The following is a 16,193-nucleotide window of genomic DNA, read 5'->3' on the forward strand; positions in this document are numbered from 1 at the left end:
TTTCAAGGGCATTTCCTCTTCAGCATAAGGCAGCATGACCTCTTCAAGTATTCTGATGTATTCAAACTGATCCATGATCCCTGGTATGCGATAAATAGGCCCAACACCGTAGTATGAGAAACATCCCCATATCATGATGCTTGCACCACCATGCTTCACTGTCTTCACAGTGTACTGTGGCATGAATTCAGTGTTTGGGGGTCGTCTGACAAACTGTCTCCGCCCACTAGACCCAAAAAGAACAATCTTACTTTCATCAGTCCACAAAATGTTGCGCCATTTCTCTTTAGGCCGGTCAATGTGCTCTTTGGCAAATTGTAACCTCTTCAGCACGTCTTTTTTCAACAGTGGGACTTTGCGGGGGCTTCTTGCAGATAGCTTGGCTTCACATAGGCGTCTTCTAATTGTAACAGTCCTCACAGGGAACTTTACACCTTCTGTCATCTTCCTGGAGCTGATTGTTGGCTGAGTCCTTGCCATTTTGGCTATTCTTCTATCCATTCGAATGGTAGTTTTTCGCTTTCTTCCACGTCTTTCAGGTTTTGGTTGCCATTTTAAAGCATTTGCGATCATTTTAGCTGAGCAGCCTATCATTTTCTGCACTTCTTTATATGTTTTCCCCTCTCCAATCAACTTTTTAATCAAGGTACGCTGTTCTTCTAAACAATGTCTGGAACGACCCATTTTCCTCAGAATTTCAGAGAGAAATGCACTGTAACCAGCATGTACAACATTTGCTGCCTTCCTTCCTTAAATAAGGGCAATAATTGCCACCTGTTTTACAAAGAATGAATGACCTCACTAATAGAACTCCACACTGCTATTATTTTGAACATGCCCCTTTCAATTAGTGATTCAATGACACAGAATCAGCAGCATGCATGTCATGACTGTTGGGTCTGTTGGATTTCTATTACTCCACTACACCTGCTAGTAAATGTTTTGCCATGTAGAAATATCATTTCTACCAAAAACAGTGATTGATCAGGTTAGTGATGTCTGACTGCTATTATTTTGAACACAACTGTATATACAAATATACAGTTGTGCTCAAAAGTTTACATACCCTGGCAGAAATTGTGAAATTTTGGTATTGATATTGAAAATATGACTGATCATGCCAAAAAATGCTCTTTTATTGAAGGATAATGATCATATGAAGCCATTTATTATCAAATAGTTGTTTGACTCCTTTTAAAATCATAATGATAACAGAAATCACCCAAATGGCCATAATCAAAAGTTTCCCTCCCCTGGAATGTTTTGCCTTGGTACAGACACACAAGGTGACACACAAGGTTACAATGCCAATTAGAGGTTAATGTCCCACATCTGTGGCTTTTTAAATTGCAATTAGTGTCAGTGTATAAATAGTCAATGAGTTTGTTAGCTCTTACATGGAAGCAGTGACTAGGCTAGATACTGAGCCATGGGGATCAGAAAAGAACTGTCAAAAGTCCTGCGTAACAAGGTAATGTAACTTTATAAAGATGGAAAAGGACATAAAAAGATGTCCAAAGCCTTGAATATGCCAATCAGTACTGTTAAATCACCTATTAAGAAGTGGAAAGTTTGGGGATCTCTTGATACCAATCCAAGGTCAGGTAGACCAAGAAAGATTGCAGCCACAACTGCCAGAAGAATTGTTTGGGATACAAAGGGTATCGTTGACACCAACGATGGGGCACTATTCCTTCCACTGACACCAACGATGGGGCACTATTCCGCCTCCTACTGACCACTGGTGCTGGGTCCCGGACATTTTTTACCCCCAATTACCTTTAGTAAATCAACCCCATTGACTGAGGAAAGAAAATATATTTGGGCTACACACTTAAAAATGTAACACAAATGACAACAGCCTTTGAGTAAATAGTGTGTTACTTAAACAATTGCACCTACCACCATTTTCTTCTCCAGGGTCTTTGCTTTCAGAAAAAATATCATTTTTTGAGGTAGGGGGGTTACAGTAATGTCTTGCAAAAATGCAGATTTTACCATGTGTGCAAAAAATGTTTTTTTAAAAATGCCCTGGTAGCTAAGTGGCTTAAAACTATGTTCTAATGATAAAAAGTTGTGCTTTTGAACACACATATATATATATATATATATATATATATATATATATATATATATATATACTGCTGCAGTACATTTTATTATGTCAGTAATTTATTCATGTAGACTTGTGAAATGTCCACTTCATCTTGTGTTAAGAGTGCACTTCTTTCTTTAAGAAGGGTAATAATGACAAAGAATGAAGTAGAGACTCCCATTACTAATCTTTCTCCTTTTTGTTCCCTTTTCATTCTGTTACTATGTATCATTGTCAGTAGCAGAGATGACAGCCAGAGACAGACAGCTTATATTGCTATGGAAACACTACAGAGACAGACAACTGTACTTATAATACATTCTTTGCAATTCTCCTAAGAGTGATTATTTTTATTAACCTCAACAGCTACTTGGAAAGGAATCAGTTTTGTATTCAGTACATATTTCACCTTTCACATGTTTGTTGTTCCACATTCCCTCAATTGTATTGCTTTGTGGGTTCTCCTTCTATTCCTTTTTTTTGCATGGAAGGGCAGTCAACACAAGAAAAATTAATCCTACAAAAATCTTACGAATAAATAATGGAGGTAGCTTTGGAGTAAAAGTCTTTGCTGTACTTGTGGGATAACCTGTTGCAACGCATTTCAGGGGTCCAAGATGCCCCCTTCATCGGGGCTGAAAAGGATTTGCAAAAAAGAAGATAGACAAAAAAGAAGTGGCGCTGTAGATTTCAGCCTGGCTGCTATTTTAGTAGTTCTGTGACCAGGGAGTGATCTCTTGTTGAGTGGGAGGGATGCTGGAGCAACAGCCGGAGAAGGTGCAGGGAAGGGCGACCAAACTGATAAGACAGTGGCTAAATGGTTAGCACTTTTGCCTGGCAGTACTAGGGTTGTTGGTTCGAATCCCAGCCACGGCACCACCTGCCTGGAGTTTGCATGATCTTCCTGTGCCTGCGTGGGTTTTCTCTGGGTACTCTGGTTTCCTCCCACACTCCAAAGACATGCTGGTAGATTAGTGGGTTCCTGTCTAAATTGGCCCTAATATGTGTATGAATGTAAGTTAGGGACCTTAGATTGTACACCCCTTGAGGGTTAGGGACTGATGTGAATGTACAATATATATGTAAACGCTGGGTAAATTGATGGTGCTATATAAGTACCTGAAATAAATAATAATACATAAATAAGAGGCATGGTAGATCACAAGCTTAATAATGGCATGCAACGCCAAGCTGCGGGTTCTAAAGCGAGCAAAATCATCTCTTGTATTAATAGAAGTATAGACTCCAGAGAGAGGTATCATTTCCCCCGGTACAAATCATTAGTAACACCTCATCTGGAATATGCAGTTCAGTATTGTTCACAAAAAGAACATTGGGGAACTGGAGAAAGTACAGAGAAGGGAAACTAAACTGATAAGAGGCATGGAGGAGCTCAGCTATGAGGAAAGATTAGAGGAACTGAATTTATTCTCTCTCCAGAAGAGAAGATCAAGGGGGGATATGATCTCCATGTATAATACATAAGGGGGATATGATCTCCATGTATAATACATAAGGGGGGTTATGATCTCCATGTATAATACATAAGGGGGATATGATCACCATGTATAATACATAAGGGGGGATATGATCTCCATTTATAATACATTAGGGGGATATGATCCCCATGTATAATACATAAGGGGGGATATGATCTCCATGTATAATACATAAGGGGGGATATGATCTCCATGTATAATATATAAGGGGGTATATGATCTCCATGTATAATACATAAGGGGGGATAAGATCACCATGTATAATACATAAGGGGGGATAAGATCACCATGTATAATACATAAGGGGGGATATGATCTCCATGTATAATACATAAGGGGGATATGATCTCCATGTATAATACATAAGGGGGGATATGATCTCCATTTATAATACATTAGGGGGATATGATCCCCATGTATAATACATAAGGGGGGATATGATCTCCATGTATAATACATAAGGGGGGATATGATCTCCATGTATAATATATAAGGGGGTATATGATCTCCATGTATAATACATAAGGGGGGATAAGATCACCATGTATAATACATAAGGGGGATATGATCTCCATGTATAATACATAAGGGGCGATATGATCACCATGTATAATATATAAGGGGGGATATGATCTCCATGTATAATACATAAGGGGGGATATGACCTCCATGTATAATACATAAGGGGGATATGATCTCCATGTATAATACATAAGGGGGATATGATCTCCATGTATAATACATAAGGGGGGGATATTATCACCATGTATAATACATAAGGGGGGGATATGATTTCCATGTATAACACATAAGGGGGGATATGATCACCATGTATAATACATAAGGGGGGATATGATCACCATGTATAATACATAAGGGGGGATATGATCTCCATGTATAATACATAAGGGGGATATGATCTCCATGTATAATACATAAGGGGGATATGATCTCCATGTATAATACATAAGGGGGGATATGATCTCCATGTATAATACATAAGGGGAGATATGATCTCCATGTATAATACATAAGGGGGGATGTGATCTCCATGTATAATACATAAGGGGGGATATGATCTCCATGTATAATACATATGGGGGGATATGATCACCATGTATAATACATAAGGGGGGATAAGATCTCCATGTATAATACATAAGGGGGATATGATCTCCATTTATAATACATAAGGGGGGATATGATCTCCATGTATAATACATAAGGGGGGATATGATCACCATGTATAATACATAAGAGGGGATAAGATCACCATGTATAATACATAAGGGGGATATGATCTCCATGTATAATACATAAGGGGGATATGATCTCCATGTATAATACATAAGGGGGGGATATGATCTCCATGTATAATACATAAGGGGGGATATGAACCCTATGTATAATACATAAGGGTAGATATGATCTCCATGTATAATACATAAGGGGGGATATGATCTCCATGTATAATACATAAGGGGGATATGATCACCATGTATAATACATAAGGGGGATATGATCTCCATGTATAATACATAAGGGGGATATGATCTCCATGTATAATACATAAGGGGGGATATGATCTCCATGTATAATACATAAGGGGGGGATATGATCTCCATGTATAATACATAAGGGGGGATATGATCTCCATGTATAATACATAAGGGGGGATATGATCACCATGTATAATACATAATGGGGGATATGATCTCCATGTATAATACATAAGGGGGGATATGATCTCCATGTATAATACATAATGGGGGATATGATCTCCATGTATAATACATAAGGGGGGATATGATCACCATGTATAATATATAAGGGGGGATATGATCCCCATGTATAATACATAAGGGGGGATATGATCTCCATGTATAATACATAAGGGGGGATATGATCACCATGTATAATACATAAGGGGGATATGATCTCCATGTATAATATATAAGGGGGATATGATCTCCATGTATAATACATAAGGGGGGATATGATCTCCATGTATAATACATAAGGGGGGATATGATCACCATGTATAATACATAAGGGGGGATAAGATCACCATGTATAATACATAAGGGGGATATGATCACCATGTATAATACATAAGGGGGATATGATCTCCATGTATAATACATAAGGGGGGGATATGATCTCCATGTATAATACATAAGGGGGGATATGAACCCTATGTATAATACATAAGGGGAGATATGATCTCCATGTATAATACATAAGGGGGGATATGATCTCCATGTATAATACAAAAGGGGGATATGATCACCATGTATAATACATAAGGGGGATATGATCTCCATGTATAATATATAAGGGGGATATGATCTTCATGTATAATACATAAGGGGGGATATGATCTCCATGTATAATACATAAGGGGGGGATATGATCTCCATGTATAATACATAAGGGGGGATATGATCTCCATGTATAATACATAAGGGGGGGATATGATCTCCATGTATAATACATAATGGGGGATATGATCTCCATGTATAATACATAAGGGGGGATATGATCACCATGTATAATACATAAGGGGGGATATGATCCCCATGTATAATACATAAGGGGGGATATGATCTCCATGTATAATACATAAGGGGGGATATGATCACCATGTATAAATACATCAGTGGTTCATATAGTGAACTCGGTGTAGAGCTATTCACCCTGAGGTCATCACAGAGGACAAGGGGGCACTCTTTACATCTGGAGGAAAAGAGATTTAATCTTCAAACACGGAAAGGTTTCTTCACAGTGAGAGCTGTGAAAATGTGGAATAGACTCCATCAAGAGTTGGTTCTGGCCAGCTCAGTGGATTGCTGTAGGAAAGTCCTGGATTCTTTCCTAGATACACAGAATATAACTGGATATAACACTTATAGGTATAGTTTATCCAGGAAATATCCGACTGCCTTTCAGGGATCAGGAAGGAATTTTTTCCCCTGCAGGAGCAAATTGGATCATGCTTTGATGGTTTTTTTTGCCTTCCTCTGGATCAACTGTGGGAATAGGATTATAACTTTTTTTTTGTGGTTGAACTGGATGGACTTTTGTATTTTTTTTTCAGCCAGACTAACTATGTAACTATATAGCTATTGTGGAGCCTCATGGGCATCTTGGACCCTGGAAACACAATGGCACAACCCAAAAAGTAGAAACTTCTAATTCAATATTTTTTATTTATTTTTTTTAATTTGGTGCTCTAAATGTCTTTTCTTTGTATGGTCATACCTGAGATTCTACCACTTCCCTCCAATATACTTGGATTCAGAGCACCTTTTAGGATAGGTTCACACCACACAGGTGCAATGTATTTCCACGCATCACATGTAAGGCAGTCTATTTATTTCAATGGTCTGCCCTAAATGTGAGATACATGGAAAAGAAGTACCTGACCCTTTTCCAAACTCACATCGCATGGAATGGCATGGTGCTGTTGCACCGTGCAGTTAGGAAGTAAAACAACGCATGCTTCACAGATGCATGGGCGTACCATTAACAATTAATGACACCGCTGCACGCCTGCAAAATGTTAGTGCTTTTCTGGGCATGTTGGGAAAGCGCACGATTTTGCACACATTCCCAACACACACAAAGTGTAAACATAGTCTGAGGATCCATTCAGACGGGCGCTGAGACCCGACCTCTGTTCTGAGCCTCTTTTTGCAGTGTGTGCATCCAGGGGCGGACTGACAACTCATGGGGCCCCCAGGCAATAGGGGATCATGGGGCCCCTGTGTCCTTGCCCAAACCCAAAAAAGCCTATGAAAAAGGTACCAGGGGCATCTCATGGGGCCCCCTACTGACCCCAGGCCCCCGAGTTTCCAAATGGTCAGTCCACCCCTGTGTGCATCCACTTTGCACAGACAGCCCATAGAATGCAGACACAGCGGCTTCACGGACACAGTCGCATGTCAAAATTTGACATGCCAACAGGAGCGGGTGCATGGATCCAAACGTAGACAGTACTAGACCAGCGTTTCCCAACCTTTCTTCAGTCAAGGTGCCCTTTAAAATTCTGAACAGTCCCGAGGCACCCTTTAAAATTATGGACAGTCTTGAGACACCCCATTCTAAAATGTACAAACCTGTTCTAATAGTTTTATATAACGCAGCAACATCCACACATGTAGGACACCCAACATTGGAGGTGATTTATTCTTCCAAAGCAAATACACTTTTGCACACTGGTACTGACTAGTATTCCAATGTTTCTCTTCTCCTTCAGCTTTTTTCCATCACTGAGCTAATGTGACCCCAGCACTGATGGAGAGGGGCAGAGGAGGGTCAAACTAGGATGCTGTGCAGGCACCCAATATCCTCCTTATCAACTGATGATGTCATTGGATGTCAGGACGCCAGCAGCTAGAAGATCGTAATGGTGCACAATGAAAACCTGGGGCTTTGTGTAACTAAAACGCAGGCTTGTTCCACCCGCTGGCTTGTATACACGTTTTGGGTCATTTTTAGACATTTTGCCAAGGCACCACCGAAGAATCCTCAAGGCACCCCAGGGTGCGAGGGCACCCTAGTTAAAAAAGACTGTACTAGACAGTGGGGTTGATTTACTAAAGGCAAATAGACTGTGCACTCCAAGTGCACTTGGAAGTGCACAGAATGTGCAGTTGCTCTAGGTCTGAGGGTACAAATGCAAGGAAAATACAAAAAAACCCACCAGTTTTACTTGCACATGATTGGATGAAAGAAATCCGCAGAGTTTCGCCTCATTTCAAAACTTCCCCTCGGATCTAAAACAACTACACTTGCACTGCACAGCCTATTTACCTTTAGTAAATCAACTCCAATGTGTATTCGGATCCATGCCCCTAGCAGCAGCTGGAGGTGTACACATGATACAAAGAAAACAAACAGACCGGCCTTGGGCATTATAGTAAAAAATGTTTATTGTAAGGATAAAAAGTAAGTATCGTACTCACGATTGACATACAGGGCAAATGCACATCACACTCAACTGGTTGGCTCTGAGCAGGGGCGGACTGACCATTTGGAAACTTGGGCACTGCCCGAGGGCCCGGGGTCAATAGGGGGCCCCATGAGATGCCCCTGGTACCTTTTTCATAGGTTATTTTGAGTTTTGGAAAGGACACAGGGGCCCCATGATCCCCTATTGCCCAGGGGCTCCATGAGTTGTCAGTCCACCCCTGGCTCTGAGGAAGAGGCTGAGTCCTCGAAACGTGTTAGCCTGTTGGAAGTCCAGGGTTCCATTCATGGACTTATATGCAGTGTGGATTGGACACCGCTGTTTAGTGTGATGTGCCTTTGCCCTGTATGTCAATTGTGAGTACGATACTTACTTTTTATATTTACAATAAACATTTTTTATGATAATTACAGTAGGCTGGTGTGCCCTCTGCTTGTTTTCTTTGTATCCAGTGACATTGGACAACCCCGGTCTGTTGAGGGCAGCAAGGAGTGCATTTTCCAGGACATATGAGATGTTACCATAGCCCTAGTTGAGTCCATCCCTGAATGCAGGAGTACAGAGTTTGCTGTGTTTTTGGAGGTGTACACATGCCCCAACTGCAATTCTTTGCTTCACTGCCACAGCAAGAATTATGCTCCCTGCACTTTCAGGCGGACACTAATGCCCGCCAATCGCAACCTATTCAAGTAAATGGGGCAACTCTGCAAGTCCTCTGCAACTGCATGCAATGCAACCAGTTGTGACGCGCTACTTTGGCGATCAAGGGGTTAAAGCAGGCAGTGAGGATTTGATACAATGCCTCCTCACCGAACTAAACGATAGGGGTAGTTAAGCACTGCCTATTCATAAATACACAAATATCTAAGTAATGTCATATTGTACAATTACACCATTCACCATACACCATTGAACAGTGTAATTGTACAAAATGACACTACTTAGATATTTGTGTATTTATGATTAGGCAGTGTTTAAAGTGTTACTAAACCCACAACAGTAAAATCAGTCTGTATATGCAGTAAAGCATGCTTGTTATACTCACTGTGGAATCTAAGGGGTTAATCATCTGCATTGTGTAAAAGGGATGTTTGATCCTGTCTTCTCTGGACCTCCTCTTGTGGAAATGACCGCCTGATACAGACTGAATCTGTAGTCACATGCACATGCTCAGTTTGGTGTATATTGGTAGAGAGGTTTTTTTTTTTTACTTGGGAGAGTGCATGTGATCAGCACAGGGCCAATCAGCACTGTTGAGACATAGGTCAGGGGTTCTGCATCCTCCTAAAGCAGAAAGGAAACTCCTACAAGCTTTAACCAGGGAACAGCTGAAGTCACAAAACTGCTCTAACTGCTGATGCGAAAAGGTATTTAGTAGTTTATATTTACTAAAATAATTGAATTTCCATGTTGTGTGTACTGTGGGAGACCAGATATAGTGAATCCAGGGTCCGGGGAGACCAGATATAGTGAATGCAGGGTCCGGGGAGACCAGATATAGTGAATGCAGGGTCCGGGGAGACCGGATATAGTGAATGCAGGGTCCGGGGAGACCAGATATAGTGAATGCAGGGTCCGGGGAGACCAGATATAGTGAATGCAGGGTCCGGGGAGACCAGATATAGTGAATGCAGGGTCCGGGGAGACCGGATATAGTAAATGCAGGGTCCGGGGAGACCAGATATAGTGAATGCAGGGTCTGGGGAGACCAGATATAGTGAATGCAGGATCTGTGGAGACCGGATATAGTGAATGCAGGGTCCAGGGAGACCAGATATAGTGAATGCAGGGTCTGGGGATTCCAGATATAGTAAATGCAGGGTCAGGGGAGACCAGATATAGTGAATGCATGGTCCGGGGAGACCAGATATAGTGAATGCAGGGTCCGGGGAGACCAGATATAGTGAATGCAGGGTCCGGGGAGACCAGATATAGTGAATGCAGGGTCCGGGGAGAGCAGATATAGTGAATGCAGGGTCCGGGGAGACCAGATATAGTGAATGCAGGGTCTGTGGAGACCAGATATAGTGAATGCAGGGTCCAGGGGGACCAGATATAGTGAATGCAGGGTCCAGGGAGACCAGATATAGTGAATGCAGGGTCCTGGGTGTAGTAACACTTCAACTACTCCTATTGTTTCGTTCTATGAGGGACAGTACCCTATATAGTAGCAGCAGCTTTTTTCTCAGAATTATTCAAAAATACTTCTGTTTCTGGATTTGATTTAACTTTCTTTGGATTTAAGTTATGGTAGCTTATATATTTTAAACATATATGGCACATAGTCACTGTATAATAAGGAATGTCATACTTACCTAAGTGCAGGTTATGGGGGGGGCTTTAATGCCTCCTCACCACCTGGCAAATGCTCTCTCGAGAACAATCCAAACTCAGATCCCTTTTCATAGAGCACAGCAAGTATGAATGAGTCCTAGAATTGCTGTATTACTGTGGTGCAATAATGTGCATGGCACGTGGGTGCAGTGGGGCCTTCTAAAACTGCATTAGTCGCGATCAGCGGCAGCACGGTCGGCAGAAAGCAGTATGCTGTTTAAGTTTTGCTGCGGGAGCCATAAGTGGATGTTAGAGTTCAGGAGGGCAGTTGGGTGACGGTTCATGTGAATGAAGCCTAAGGGATTAGCATCTGGGAATAAGCACTGACCACCTGCCATATCCTTGCACAGTTGAACAATTGGTGTTTCATTGGTCAAAGGGGGCACTGAGTCCCATGCTGGAGGTAGACATGCTATGTTGGAGAGACTGACATTCTACTGACATCATTGGGGTAGTAGATTACTTTTATTCCCCATAGACTGAAAAGAGCATCATGAATCTCTTCCATCCGGTCACATGCCGTACGCATTACATGCAGCACTTTATTGTACTTAAAAAAACTTTTAAAAGTCACTTGCATTCTTTTCTTTCAGACTAATGGAAATGTCTAATGCTCTCATGCTAATTGCAGAGAAGAAAAAAAAAAAACAATATGAAAAGTAATTTTGTCAGATACAATCAATAACAATCCTCCCAGGATGTTCTTTTAAAATTCCATTTCAATCCTGAAAATCTCGTCTTTACTTCATTCTCTCTGAAATCATTTGTCATGCAATTATTACAACTGAGCTAGTTTAGCCATTTCGCCTTTCAGAAGTTTCTCTAAAATGCCTTTATCCTTGAAAAGCAATTTTAGTGCACCTTGTAACTGATCTATTCAAAGATGGCGGGGGCTTCGACATGTAAGTGGAATAATACATACAAAAGACACATTGTTATCCCTGGTTTAGAAGGAAGTGAAAATGTTAGTCAGAGATCATTGACTCATGCTTTGAAAATAATATTTAAAGGTTTACTAAAGCAGTATGACATTTGGCATAGGAAGGTCGGTGTTCGGTACAGAGGATCCCTGGCACAGGAAAGGTGAATATGTCATTGAACATTGAACATTGAACAACTCAGTGTGAGGGTTAAAGGATAAGTTCACCTTTCCACAAAAAATAACTAAAGCACATTTTTTTGCAGGTTAAAAAAAATGTGCACTTATTAGTTCTTGTGTTAGGAGCCTCTAAAGCAGGGGTCTCCAAACTGTTGCCCATGGGCTGGAAGTTGCCCTTTGCTTGCCTTTACCTGGCCCTTTGAACACTCTTCCTTCCACTGACACCGAAGACAGGGCACTATTCCTCCCACTGACACCAATGATGTAAGTTTTTTACTCCCAGTATCCACCAAGCCTATGGCATTGTTTATTCCTACCACTGCCAGAGCGTTTTCTATTCCCACTGGCCACAGTCCAGCCCCGCTAAAGTTTGAAGGTCAGTAAAATGGCCCTTTGTTTCAAAGGTTTGGAGACCCCTGATCTAAACCATTGCACCAGCGATCAGCAGATCACTGATGCCATGCTGGTCTCCTGCAGACTATCAATGAATCTGCCCATCCCGTCCATCCTGTACGAGCAAGCCAATACTTTTGACAGGTAGAATCAATGAATTACCACTGCCCTCCACAGCACCATGATATTTCATTGAGGAGAACAAGCCAACAGCTGCTAAGGCTGTTGGGACCTGTAGTCCATTCACTCACAGAGGATGGTGAATGAGAACAAAGAACCAGCAAACACAAATGCTCCTGCGCTTGGGGATGGACTCGATGCAGGCTACAACCACATTAAGAATGTCCTGGAACATGCACACCTTGCTGCCCTCAAATGGACCGGGGAAATCCACATATACTGAATGAGGAAAGACAAATGTCGATGGTGAATGAGAGACGTGAAGAATGTATTCTTCAGATTTTTTTTAATATATAAAAAAGTCATTTTAACATATAATTTTACATATATTTGTAAATGCAGCACAATGATGACCTCTGCTCAGCCTGCTCTTTCCTCCTGTCCATGACACCTGATTGCCTATTAGTGCTGGCCACCTGGCCCCAACCCACTTCACAAGATATACAAAAGACAAGTTATTGGGGTTGTAGCTTACAAAGTGTTGTGGGTTTTTCATGTAACTACCAAGTGACCCACTGTTATTCAAATGTTCCTCCAAACCTGGAGGTATTGAGGATTTCCTTTGGCTCCCAAAGCTGAATGGTAATGATGGGAGTGGAAGGTATACTGCTGGGCATGGCAGGATTAAAGCAAATCAGTTTCTTTACTCTGAATCAGTTTTTTTTAAACATCATGGGAAACAGATATGCACATACACAACCAGGGGCGGACTGACAACTCATGGGGCCCCCAGGCAATAAGGGATCATGTGGCCCCTGTGTCCTCGCCCACACCCAAAAAAGCCTATGAAAAAGCAAATGAAAGGTACCAAGGGCATCTCATGGGGCCCCCTACTGACCCCGGGCCCCTCGGGCAGTGCCCGAGTGCTCGAATGGTCAGTCTGCCCCTGTACACAACGCTATAGTTATGAAGACAATGGCCAACAGTCTTTCCTTGCACAGAGACTCATTGCAGTTTTTTTCTGCTGGTTATTGCATATTGCATGTCATCATTGCTCTTTGCACTGCTTTATTGAATAAACTGTTTATATTATGCAAGCAACAAGCCTCCGAGGCAGAGAAAACCCACTGGAGTTTGTACTGCATATTTTTCCATAAGTATTTTAACTATATCAAAAGTATGGATCCCCCGAGGCACCTTAATCCTCTCCATTTATTAATAGTAAGGGCTGAATGTCTCTGAGCCAGAGCTGGCTAAGGAAATATGGGCCAATAAAAGTTTTACATTAAAATAATTTTCAATAAAGTAAAATGTAATTTAATAGAAATGGGAGGCACATCTCCAGCGAGCACTCATTTTTGCGTGATTGCCAAAAAGGATGTATTTAAAGGCCGCCTCGTGGAAATATTGTAAATCAGATAAAAATCTTGAAAAGTCAGAGGAATGGAGATAGAAATAAAAATTAAAAATAAGAAATTTCTATGTTTGCTAATATTGGCTTTTAGGTTTAAGTGTAGGTTTTCAAGAACAGAGCACGGCGGTAGAAAGAGTCGCCAAAGGACGCCAGGCATGACCAATTTGTATGCTTTCACACAACAACTGGCCAAGTAAAAACACGTATTTATGCTGTATTGATTGTCAGCTAGATGGTACGAACCATGCCCAAGGCTACATGACGGTGGAAGGTGCCCCAGCAACCATCTGATCTACATCTAGAACAGGGTTTCACAACCAGGGTTCTGTGCAGCTCTGGGGTTCCTCTAGAGGTTGCTGGAGGTTCCAATGAGCAAATTCTGCCTCTTGAATGAGTAACCACTGACACCAATTATATTTTTAACTATCTGTAATGGGGGGATTCTTCCCAATGACCACAGACCACAAATATAAGGAACATTCTTCCCACTGACTATCATACTAATGTACTGTGAGCTGTAAATATAATATTCTTTGGCAGGGATTCCCTAATGTCAAAAAGTCATTTCAAGGGTCCCCCCAAAAAAGGTGATCTAGAATAAGGGGCCTGTCAAACATTGAATGTCTAATGGCCCCGGAGCACCTGCCACAAGGAGTGATGCTCTGCGCCAGGGTTTTTTTTTATACTAAGTCTTCCTTTACCCCTAACACTAACCCTTTTTAAAGTATATTTTTTCGTCAGTGTATTTATTTATCTATTACAGGTACTTATACAGTGTTGTAAATTTAGGTAGCGCTTTTACATATATTCACATCAGTTCCTAACCTTCAAGGAATGTACAATCTAATGTCCATCTTCCACATTTACTATTGCCTGGTCAGGCTCTCTCATTATTAAGAGCTGTCCTGACACCATGCCAAGTCTCCTTATTATTATTATTATTATACAGTATTTATATAGCGCCAACAGTTCACTCAGCGCTGTACATTACAATGGGAAACAGTACATGAGACAGTAGAATAACAATACAATGCGATACACAAGGGGTTAGAGGGCCCTGCTCCTTGGAGCTTACAATCTAGGAGGGAGGGGATAGTGGTACGGGAGGAATAGCTGTGGGGGATGGAGTGGTAGGAAGAGTGGAGGAGATCGGCAATTAGCAGGGGGCGGGGTAGGCTTCCCTCAAGAGATGGGTATTCAGGGTGCGCCTAAAGGAGAGGAGAGTAGTTGATAGTCTGATGGATTGGTGTAGGGAGTTCCATAGGATGGGTGATGCCCTGGAAAAGTCCTGCAGGCGGGCATGGGAGGAGGAGATCAGGGAACTAGAGAGAAAGAGGTCTTGTGAGGAGCGGAGTGTGCGTTTTGGGTGGTATTTGGATATTAGGTCGGTGATGTAGTTTGGGGCAGAGTTATAGACAGCCAGTGTTAGCATTTTGAATTTGATCCGTTGGGTAATCGGGAGCCAGTGTAGGGATTGGCAGAAACGGAGCGGTTGGTAAGGTGAATGAGTCTGGCTGCCGTATTCAGGATCGACTGGAGCGGGGATAGCCTGTGGTGAGGCAGGCCAGTGAGGAGGGAGTTGCAGTAGTCGAGTCGTGATATGATGAGGGAGTGGATGAGCTGTTTAGTAGTTTCCTGGGTTAGGAATGGGCGTATTTTGGAGATGTTGCGGAGGTGGAGTCTGCAAGATTTTGTTAGCGATTGGACTTGGTGCTGGAAGTACAGATTGGAGTCTAGAATGACACCAAGTACTCTGGTTTGCTGGGTGGGACTGATGGTGGCATTGTTGGTCGTGATGGAGAAGTCGGGGGGGGGAGCACGGGCTGGGGGGAAAACTAGGAGCTCGGTTTTGGAGAGGTCCAGTTTAAGGAGGTGAAGCGACATCCAATCAGATATGTCGTTCAGTAGGCTAGTGATTCGGGTGGAGACTGAAGGGATGAGGCGAGGGGTCGTGAGGTAGATTTGTGTGTCGTCGGCATAGAGGTGATAGTTGAAGCCATGAGAGTGTATCAGTTGGCCAAGGGAGGAGGTGTAGATAGAGAAGAGAAGGGGCCCGAGGACAGAACCTTGAGGGACCCCAACAGAGAGGGGGAGTGAGGGGGAGGTGGTAGCATTATAGGTAGCGCTGAAGGAGCGTTGTGATAGGTAGGACGAGAGCCAGGAGGGAGCGGAGTCTCTGAGGATTGGTCAAAGTCCCTTGAGTATGCAAATCAACCCTTCCTCCCCCCCACTCACTGCCTTCTAGACACTTTTCAAGCTTCTACAGC

Source organism: Staurois parvus, unplaced genomic scaffold (assembly GCF_062004578.1).
Source record: "Staurois parvus isolate SC_StPar_1 unplaced genomic scaffold, SC_StPar_1.0 ptg000208l, whole genome shotgun sequence".
NCBI lineage: Eukaryota > Metazoa > Chordata > Amphibia > Anura > Ranidae > Staurois > Staurois parvus.